General features: G+C 48.0%; 1 pseudogene across 1 annotated transcript; it reads left to right on the forward strand.

Moving 5' to 3' along the window:
* The first annotated feature begins 480 nt into the window (after positions 1–480).
* On the forward strand, positions 481–780 carry LOC307091745 (midnolin-like; annotated as a pseudogene). Its single transcript has one exon. The product of its transcript is annotated as a midnolin-like (transcript).
* The last annotated feature ends 9,934 nt before the right edge of the window (positions 781–10,714 follow it).

The raw sequence follows: 10,714 nt of genomic DNA on the forward strand, positions 1-10,714 counted from the left end.
GGCGTTCAGCAGGCCAGGAGAGGAGCTTCCCTGGAGACCGGCCTCTGGTATAGGCACATCAACAGCTCCAAACGTACTTAGGAGCACCGCCTTTGTTTTGGCCCGTGAGCTGCAGTCGTGTGCGGGTATTCCATAGGCAGGCAGCAAAGAGGCATCTGGGGATTTAGACGAGGACGGGAGGCGTGCCTCGTTTCTCATAGTTTCCCACCCCCCTCTCTTTTAAGCTTGGAATGCACTGGCCCAACCGTTGGCCATCTGAAACGTTTCGGGAGACTCGGACGAGTTCGGGTACAAATCTGTTTGGTGTGTTCACCTGCGTTGGATGCTTTTGGAACCACAAGCCTGGGCTGTGTGTGGGCCCCTTAAGGCATATGCAATCCCCCGCCCCCCACCCCCTATGGCTCTAACCATCTTTAAACATCAAGACAACAAAAAACTGTATTTTCCTCTAAACCATCTTCTCTTCTTCTTCTTCTACAGCCGACCGCCTGCGGCAGACGGAGAACCGCGCCACCCGCTGCAAGGTGGAGCGCCTGCAGCTGCTGATGCAGCAGAAGCGCCAGCGCCGGAAGGCGAGGCGGGACGGGCGGGGCGCCGTACCAGTGGCTGCCCCACCGCCGGGCCCCCGGGCCGCAGCAGCAGCAGCAGCAGCCTGTCCAGCGAGGGCTCCATGGAGCTGGACATGGAGCTGGACTCGGTGTGGAAGCCCGACGTCAAGGCCGACATGAAGCCCGAGTTCGTCATGGCCTGAGTCGTCATGGAGGCGGGCCTTCGGGCCTTCCCCCCCCCCCCCCCCCCCCCCCCCCCCCCCCCCCCCCCCCAAACCATCCAACACCACACCACAGGGGGAGGAGGAGGAGGAGGAGGGGGAGGAGGAGGAGGAGGAGGAGGAGGAGGAGGAGGGGGAGGAGGACGGGCGACGGAGTGTTTTGACTTGAAAGGGGGGGGTTTTAAGTTTGGTCGATCTGGAGTTTTTTCCGTCGGAGGTGTGCGTGAGGGGGACCCCCCCCCGTGCTGAAGCCGTGGAATTCTCAAAGAGGAAATGAAAAGAGGGCCGCTCCGAAGATACCTGTCTCCCCCCCCCCCCCCCCCCCCCATGTCCCCACCCTCCGACCCTGTGAAAACAACAACACAACAAAACACAACAAAACTCAACTCTCTTCTGACGCTTGTGTTTGGAAAAGGAAATGCCTGAACTTAAGCGAGACTCCAGATATACATAAACAGAGACTACAGATGATATACCGGCCTGTACCAAGAGGAACCTTGCGGGAGGTGGAAGGTGTAGAACTAAACGGGTGGCGGTGATGGTGTTAGCTTGTTTTCTTTTTTTTTTCAATGTTTTTTTTTTACCCGTGGATCGGTTGGTGTTTTTTCTGAAGCAGACTCTGAACAGCTATTGAACGATGAGCTCTCACCAGGGATGCTCATCTCCTCTCCTCACTCCTGATTGGCCGATGGTCAGGCTGCCCGACTGACAGACTATTGCAACAGGCATTCTTATCAATCAGAAAAAAATCGATAACAAGAGTCCAGAGTTTTAAAGAAAGAGGCGAGGGAGGGGGTGGGTGTTAATGATTTTATTTCCATTTTTAAACCTATGATTCTAATTCTTTTTTTAAAAACAACGAATATGTAGCATTGTTCACAAAAGCATTCAGGTTTTCATATAACAGTTCAAGGTAGTTGTTGATTTGCACATTTTTATCATTTGTAACAGCTGGTCGATTGAAGTGTGCAAGGACTGGGAATTGGGGAGGCGCGGGCGGCTGAGCGCTGGGAGGCGATTGATATTCACCTCGGTGACGTCGGGGTAATCGATAGGAAGGATAGACGATTCAACGCAATGAATAAACATGAATAGTGCTTTAGAGGATTTAACATTTTTTTAAATGTATATGGAAATAAATCTATTTTTATTTTCTCTTCCTATTGGCTGTTTTCAAAAAAAGCAGCATCAGCCCTCGTTGGCTTCGGGGGTCAGGAGGTCGTCGGCTCCTGACTCTGGCGTCACATCGTCCCTCGATCAGTCTCTCGCTCACTCATTCATATGTTTGGGTCATGTAGCCACAAAGAAAACATCTGGTGAGGATAAGTCGTGTCTCCCTCGTGTCTTACGGGCTCCGTCGCGGTCCTTAGGCTCAGCATTAACCTTTTTTGTATAATAACGTGATCACCGGCAGGCGGTCACCGGGAACTGTGTACGGGTGTACGTGTGTTTGTGTGTGTGTGTGTGTGTGTGTGTGTGTGTGTGTCACTACGGTTGCACTCGGTTTAGATATCCAAATGTCCCTCCCCCCCCCCCCCCCCGGTTACGTCGACGTTTATCAAAGTTGTTTCCCGACGTTCACATGGGCAGGTTAAGTGCAGTGCACGGATAGATCACCACAGAACACACACGCATACTGTAAGCCCACCCATGCATCCACCTGTTCACCAGAGAGGTTTTGGTCCGTTGTATCAATACATTGGATTACAAGAGACTCATAACCAGTCCAGTGTGATTCCTTTGCTCCTTCTGATCAGTAATCCAGTATCGTTATATAGTGCCTCCACGAAGACATCCACCTACATATCAGGACTTTCACGCACACGTGTTGCTGCTACGCACGAGGAGGAGGTTAAAAAAGAAACTTGACAGACGAGCGGAAGTCGAAAGGATGTTTTTTCTGCATGCAAAATTGTGAAATTATACCGATCTTTTTTCTATCGCTGGTGAGGACAAAAAAATACGAAGCATGAGTTTGGGACGATGGAAAAAAAAAAAGAGAAAAAAGAAAGGCAAACAAAACCTGAATGAACAACATGGTTCTGTTTTCCGGGGAGGTTTTTGTATTTTCTAATTGTTTGTTTAGAAGCAGTAGTGTCTTGCTAAAGTATTTTGCAAAATGCCAAACCAAAACGGATCAAGTAGGACTGGCTGCGTGGGTCTCGTTCAGCGCGGAACATTCCTGCTCTCTGTGCGGACGACAACGATGAAGACGATGACGATGATGACGATGATGATGATGATGATGATGAACAAAGAGCAAGTAGATTTGGCTCAACACGCTCCAACGCTGTCCCCCGCCCCGCTCCCTAATGATCCTCAAGTACCCAGGTGCCCTTCATCAGTGGGTCTCAAACTCTTTACACCGTGTACAACCGGTGGTGCGCGTACCACAGCCACACCCGTTCTGCTCCTAGCTTCCCCCAGTAACATCTACAGCTTGTGCGGACGTTACCCCCGGAATCGGTGGACACATATTATGCAGTTCTTTCACACTGTACCCCCACAGCTATAGCCAGTCCCCCCACGCCCTTACACCCGTCTGTGTGTCTGTCGGTTCCGGTCAACCACCTTACCACAAATTGCACTCCCAGAGACTGCGATGAGAGATTACCTTTTTTGGTGGACATATTTTTTTTTTAAGTGGCCTTAACTTTCACAAAAAGAAGAGAACCCCCTCAACAAGACGCTTGAGGGAGCATGGGGTGTGGGACGGTCTTCTGTTTGTTTCAACTCTGTATCTCACTGTCCGACTTGTTGTCGTCATAAACACGCTGTCACCGAGACGCCGGGCAACTCTTGTTTCGTGCTTTCAGCTGGTGGAGTCTCTATTATGTCAAGGCTTCTGTGCCTTAAAATGTTGCCCTCGCCGCGGCCAATTTGAACCGAGAAAAAAACACACAAACAAACCGGGTGCCACTTGATTGGATAACTGAGACGGTCTGAGTGGCAGATGCGTCATTGGTTGATTTCAGGAGGCAAGGCTTTTTTTGGAGTAAAAGAAAAAAAAAACGACATCGACTTCAACCGTAGCTTTGTAGACTTCATACGGGGTGTCTCTGAGTATGGCCTGTCTCCTCTTCCTTTTCATTGTGTTGCCATGTTCGTCCGTCTATGTCGTCTGAATATGCCTCATGGCCCCTTTCCTGTGTTCACCCCTGTGACGGCGCCCTGCCAACCAGGAGCCATAGGTACACTGGGTTTGGACCACAGTACTTAAACATGGCAACCAACCGCTCGGATTCTGAACGCAGGGTCCCTTTGCGGACCTCCGACTACATGCACTTCACGTTTCCATGGATACTAAGGACAATTTTACCCTCTGCCTCACCCAAATTGTATTTATTTTATTTTTTCGTTTTTTGTTTTTGTAAATGTATGAACTATACTCTGTGTGTGCCTCACTTCTGTGTGAATTTCGAAAAATATGAAACAAACAAAAAAAATATTATGGGATATTGGTATTTAAACAAGCGGGGTTGGGGTACGGGGGCCTTGCGAGGAGGAGGGGGGGTGGGGGAACGGTGTGTTGGTGAAATTCTGACGACATCATTTCAGTTGCCTGTTCTTTCTTGTAGCCAACCATTGAAAAATAATAACAGGATTCAAGATACAATTTACAATGTTCTAGCTCTAGACCGGTGTAGCACATGTGTGACTGTATTAATTTATGAAACCAAAATGGTAACTGTGAATTATGTATTTCTTTGTGCATTTTTTTAAAAAGTGGGGAAGATGGTGGTTATAGGACAAAGCAGTAACTGATGCGTATGTCCTAACGTTTTCTTTTTTTTTTTGGTGGAATATAAAGGAAACAATCAGTTTCCGAAAACAAAACAACAAAAAAAAAGAAAAAATATATGAATATATTTTTTTCTTAAGCAATACATTTCAGTGTGACTTGTGATAGAACATTTTCTTTTTTAGGTAAGAAATGAATAAAAAAGCAAAACCTGTACATCAATCCGTCTGCCTGCGTATTCATTACCCACCACCTCGATAATATCGATCGAGTGTAAGATTCCATACAGAACCTTCTACATGATGTAACCAGATACACCATACGAAGCACTGAGTGATGCATAACCTTACCGCATAGAATATATTGAATGATATAACCACTCCTTGAGAAATGAATGCAATGCCCTTGTATAGGGCCCCTTAAGTCACGAGCACATCATATGGAAGGGCATAGACTAAGGGGCCCCTAGAGGTGGTTAGGAATTGAGCGTGAACTCCTTACCAGCTGAGAGAAACCGTCAACGTACAGCTGTCAGTGTTCGTTACTTCACCGCTCAAAGCTACCAGACCGCATTCGCCGTTAGACACGCATTTCTGTTTTCCTTTTAGTTTTCTGTACGGAAGTTTCCGACGATAAGTTTTTGTTATTCTTTTGACATTCTTGGCTCTGCTGAAAACACCCTTGGTGCCGGTGAGGGTGTGGGGTGGGTCGTGATGGAGAGAGAGGAGGAGAGGGCTGGGTAGGGGAGGGAGGGGTGTGTGGGTGGATGGTTGAGGTGTTGGCACTGAAACAAGTCCAGTGAGCAGGCAGAGCTCTGCACATCTGTCAGTACAGCCAGGCTCCAGATAAGACAGAATATGGGAGTGGAGTGATAGAGAGAGAGGGAGAGACAGAGAGAGAGAGAGAGAGAGAGACGGCAAGAGAGGGAAGGAGAGAGACAGAGGGAGAGACAAAGAGAGAGACAAAGAGCGGGGGAGAGAGAGAGACAAAGAGTGATAAAGAGAGAGACGAGAGAGAAGGAAGCGTAATTGTTACAAAGCGTGAGACTCTCAGTGTGACACATGTACTTACGGCTAAAGAGGGCTTTTTTTAAACATGCCCTCTTGTTCTGAGCTGCCGGGAACACCTGATCAGGCGTGTGAAAGGACAATGATTAAGCATGAATGATCTCATAACGCTTAACTTACCATAATATCAAAACACAACATCATTGCACAACACATATGTTGTATTAGCATCAAAAATATGTGAAAGCACATGTTAAGGACACTCTAATAATGCTTAACTTACCGTAATATACCATAATATAACAACACCATATCATAGCATAAAACAAACGTTGTATTGGCATCAGATATATGTGAAAGCATATGCTAAGGTCACTCTAATAGCGCCTAACTTTGCATAATATACCATAACATAACAACACAATATCATAGCATAACACATATGTTCTGTTGGCATCGAAAATATGTGAAAGCATATGCTAAGGACGCTCTTAATAGCGTTTAACTTTGCATAATATACTATAACATAACAACACAATATCAGCATAACACATGCGTTGTATTGGCATCACAGTGTTGCCCAGCCAAGCTCTTCAACTTATTGTTCTATTGAGATGAATTATTGATCATCATCTTTATACTCGCCTGTTGAGTAACATGCTATGCAATCATGATGTCCTCAGAAGCATGCTGAGTGTACTCTTTCATATATTCCAACAGATAACATCACTTTGAACTGAGAGGAATGATTCAGACGGTGTGATGCTGACATCAGTGGAATGCCGAGCGAGGGATTTCTCTCTTAGATTCTGTACAGCAGTTAATAGGCCACCATGAAATATTAATATGGCATTATTAAGTGACCTTCAATGTGAATACATTTTGTTTACACAGCCACTTATAAAGGCACCAAGTATTGTGCGCCTCAAATCGGCCCTTCCCTAACAAGAACACCTCCTCCTCCGCTGCACGACTGAACAATATGCAAATATCTACTCGCAAGCATGGACGTGTGTGTGTGTGTGTTTGTGTTTGTGCACATGCATGTGTGTGTGTGTGTGTGTGCGTGCGTGTCTGTGCATGCGTGAGGCAAGTGGGAAGAGCGAAACATTCACCGCTGTGCGTTAACGAGAAGTCGATAAGATACCAGTCATACTGCAACTAAGAGTTGCGTTTTTCTGAGAACCATCTGTCTGTTTCTGCAAGCCTCCGACAGTCAGCCAGCCGCCACGGCCTCCACATACTGCTGCAGGCCCGCCGTCTGTGGGAGCCGCTGCCTACGAGAAAACACGCACACAGCAGAGCGCCGGAGAGGAATGACAGGAGAGCAGAGGAGACAGGAGGGAGCGAAAGTGGCTGATGGAAGGAGGAGAGAGAGAGAGAGAGAGGTAGAGAGTGAGAGAGGGGAGAGGGGGAAGAGAAGGAGAGAGTAGGAGGAAGAGGGAAGACATAGGGTTGGAGAGGAAGGGAGAGAGAGGAGTGTGAAAGAGAGAGCCGGTGAGAGAGAGAGATAGAGAGAGACAGAGCGTGAGAGAGCGAAAGACAGTTCACAGCTGCCACCGCCAACTGAAGGCGTGTGGCTCAGGGATAGAGAGGAGTTCCGCAGAGTCGGGGTTTCACACACTGCTGTGTGATCCGAGATAAGACAGACTCAGCTGTATCCTTCCTTCTCACACACACACACACACACGCACACACGCACACACACACACACACACACACACACACACACACACACACACACACACACACACACACACACACACACACAAAGGATGTGAACACAAAGACTCCATACCCATATGCGAAATAACAGACAATAGAAAAATGGCACCCAAACACAGCCATCAGTCCACGGCGTTGTCTGGTCCCCGTTCCTGTACTCTTTAGGTGTGTTTCGCTTTCTGCAAATGCTCAAGACACTGAGAGTTAGCACAATTTCAGCGGTAACCATTTGGTTGATGTCAGGGAGAGGTTTTTTGCTGAAAACCCCCACATTATATACTTGAGCTGAAAAAAATCCCAGGCATCTTTGAAAAATAACCCCTTTTCTTCCCGTCATCCAGCTGTTCAGTTGTGAGCCTTGCCTTTGAGAAGTGTCCACCTTGTAGATGTTGTGTCATGTGTTTGGGCCGGCGCTTGCTCACGGAGCCTCAACCTGTCTCACAGATGATGTTATTAAACCTAGTGTCATGTGATCTCAAGTCATCAAACAGTCTTCTTTTATTCCGTTAACCCCCTCCCCCCCCACATGAATGGAGAAGAAAAAAGCATGAAAGGACTCCTATTTTCTCAATGCCGCCACACAAACACACACACACACACACACACACTTACACAAACACACATACACACTCACACCCACAAACCCACAGACCGACACACAAACACACACATATACACACTCACACACACACACACCCACACACTCACACACACACACCAACACACCCACACCCACACACACATCTGGGTCGGGCTCTAAGATGTCTTCTGGGACAGCCGGCGGTGGGTGTGCGTTTGTGTGTCTGTGCGCTTGTGTGTTTGTGCGGTCAGCAGGGACCTTGTTGTCTTTTGTCTATTCCTGTGTGTCCCCCGCCCGCTTGAAAGACAAGCGTGGCGCTCGGTTGACGATATTACCTGATGGGTATTTATGCAGCTGTGAGGGGCCGCCGAGAGCACCTTTGATATCTTTTCAGGCCACTCCAAGCCCGCTAGTGCTACACTCACACACACGTGCACACACACTCACACACACACACACAGACACACACACACACACACACACACACACACACACACACACACACACACACACACACACACACACACACACACACACACACACACACATAGTCCCCTCTGTAATGCTTTGAACAGGCAAGCATTTGTCCAGGACTTTTCTAGGCAAACACGCACACACACACACACACACACACACACACACACACACACACACACACACACACACACACACACACACACACACACACACAGACACACACACACACATGGATGTTCAGCTGTCCAGTTCTATCACAGAGGAGCTTGACCTTGTGACCTGGGGGAAACGACACAGGGTCATGGTTAAAATAAACCCTGGAACCTGTGGAAACAGGATGTATGTGTATTTCAACACACACACACACACACACACACACACACACACACACACACACACACATTTAGTGCACGCTAATCAAAACAGCACAGAAAGCATTGCCAAATTGAAGAAGAGCAAAAAAGACATTTGCAGTACTTTGTGAAACACTGAAGCATTTATGCAATGCCAACAACTTGGAAGTCATGCAGGACATGTCTGGACATAGCTGCTGTCTAATAGACACATCTCTTTTCCATGATACCTGGAAAGATCCTAGCTATTCTGATTATCAGTATGTATCTGAAACTTTGGAAGTCAACCTACGGTAAACTGGATAACAGATACCTACATATGATTATGATCAGTATTTCTTTTTCTGTCTTTCTTTGGTTTGTGCTTGAATTGTTCATTCTTTCCATCATTCTTTCCCTCCTTCTTGACGGGTCGTCAGGTGTCTTCAATCACATTTCGCCTTCTGTTTGGGGAGTGAACCTTCAGTTGGCCCAGTGACCTCTATTGTCACTCCAGCTGTGACAATAAAATGAGCTGAGCTTCACTTAATCTTTCACTCGTTCATCTCTCTCGCTCTGTCTTTCCTCCTCTCTCTCGCTCCCTCTCTCTCCCTCACTATCTGTCACACACCCTTCTCTCGCCCTCTCTCTCTCTCTCTCTCTCTCTCTCTCTCCCTCTCTCTCCGTCACTATCTGTCACACACCCTTCTCTCGCTCTCTTGCGCCCTCTCTCTTTCTCTCTCTCTCTCTCTCCCTAACTCTCTGTCACACAACCTTCTATCTCTCTCTCTCTCTCTCTCTCTCTCTCTCTCCACCTAGCTCTCTTTGTTCTTCTGCTCTCAGTATATCTCTGTGCACCTACACATTCAAAGTAGGTCTGACTGTGGTCTCCAGAGGACTGCTTATATGGGCAGAACACCGAAGACATGGAGTAAGAGAAGTGCTGAAGAATCCATATTGAGGCCATACTATCTTTTGGCTCACTTTAACAATAACGGTGTAGTAAAGCAAGGAACTGGGAACTGTTGATGCACTGACTGTGTTCTCTGCCCTGAACGCAAGATGCACATGAGCCATGCCGTTTAGCCCCTAGCTGCAGTCAAACAGGCCCGGCGCTGAGTTTAGATTCAACCCACGGACACCCTGGAAACACTGTCCTTATAAATGACCTCAGTTGTTAGCCTTCCCATAACTCACAGCAACGCACACTCCTGCGGGCGTGGAGGGACAGTGGAGATAGGGGTGTTTGTGTGTGTGTGTGTGTGTGTTTGTGTATTTCCTTGAAAGTGTGTGTGTGTATGTGTGTATTTCCGTGAACTTGTGTGTGTGTATGTATGTGTGTGTGTGTTGAGGGGGTGGACTTCACTGCACAGCGTGAGAAGGACGGACGGATGGGTGTGTGAATCGGTGCTTTCTGAGAGCAGCATAATACCACGCCTGTCTCTCTCTGGTCTCCCTTCCTCCCCCCCTCCCCCCCCTGACCCTGGGAGGACCACCTGTTGGAGAGGATCCAGTACAGCTGGCCCTCTCTCTTCCTCTCACCCAGGGCCGGGATGCTTGCTGTGCCGGGGCCCGGCGAGACCTGCAGCATGAGCGCACCACCTCCACCTCCATGTTCAGCGGAGACGCACGCCTCAATGGTCAGCTTGGTGTGTGTTGTTGTTCAGACATAACGCCGCCCTGTTGCCGAAAGGGCAGATAAAAGTGCTCTTTGAACGTGTACACACACATAGGGACACGTCAGGGAACATCAACACATAGGCTGTTGATCCATCGAGGAGAAAGAAAGAAGGTAGAGGAGTCGGAAAAGTGGTTTGGGCTTTTCCATATGGAGAAAGAGAGGTGTGAACACAAACAGGATAGAGGGAGGAGAGGAAGAGAGTGGTAGCAAGGGAGCGAGGAAGAGAAAAAGGTTGAGAGGGAGAGAGAGAGAGAGATACTCAGAGGGGGAGAGAGAGAGAGACTGAGAGAGAGGGAGAGAGAGATACTCAGGGAGGGAGAGAGGGAAAGAGAAATAGAGCGAGGCATAGTGGAGCTTGTTTTACCACCACCACAGCTGTGAGCCGTTCACCCTTTCAGACA

The sequence above is a fragment of the Pollachius pollachius genome (assembly GCF_949987615.1).
Source record: "Pollachius pollachius genome assembly, contig: scaffold_262, whole genome shotgun sequence".
Classification (NCBI taxonomy): Eukaryota; Metazoa; Chordata; class Actinopteri; order Gadiformes; family Gadidae; genus Pollachius; species Pollachius pollachius.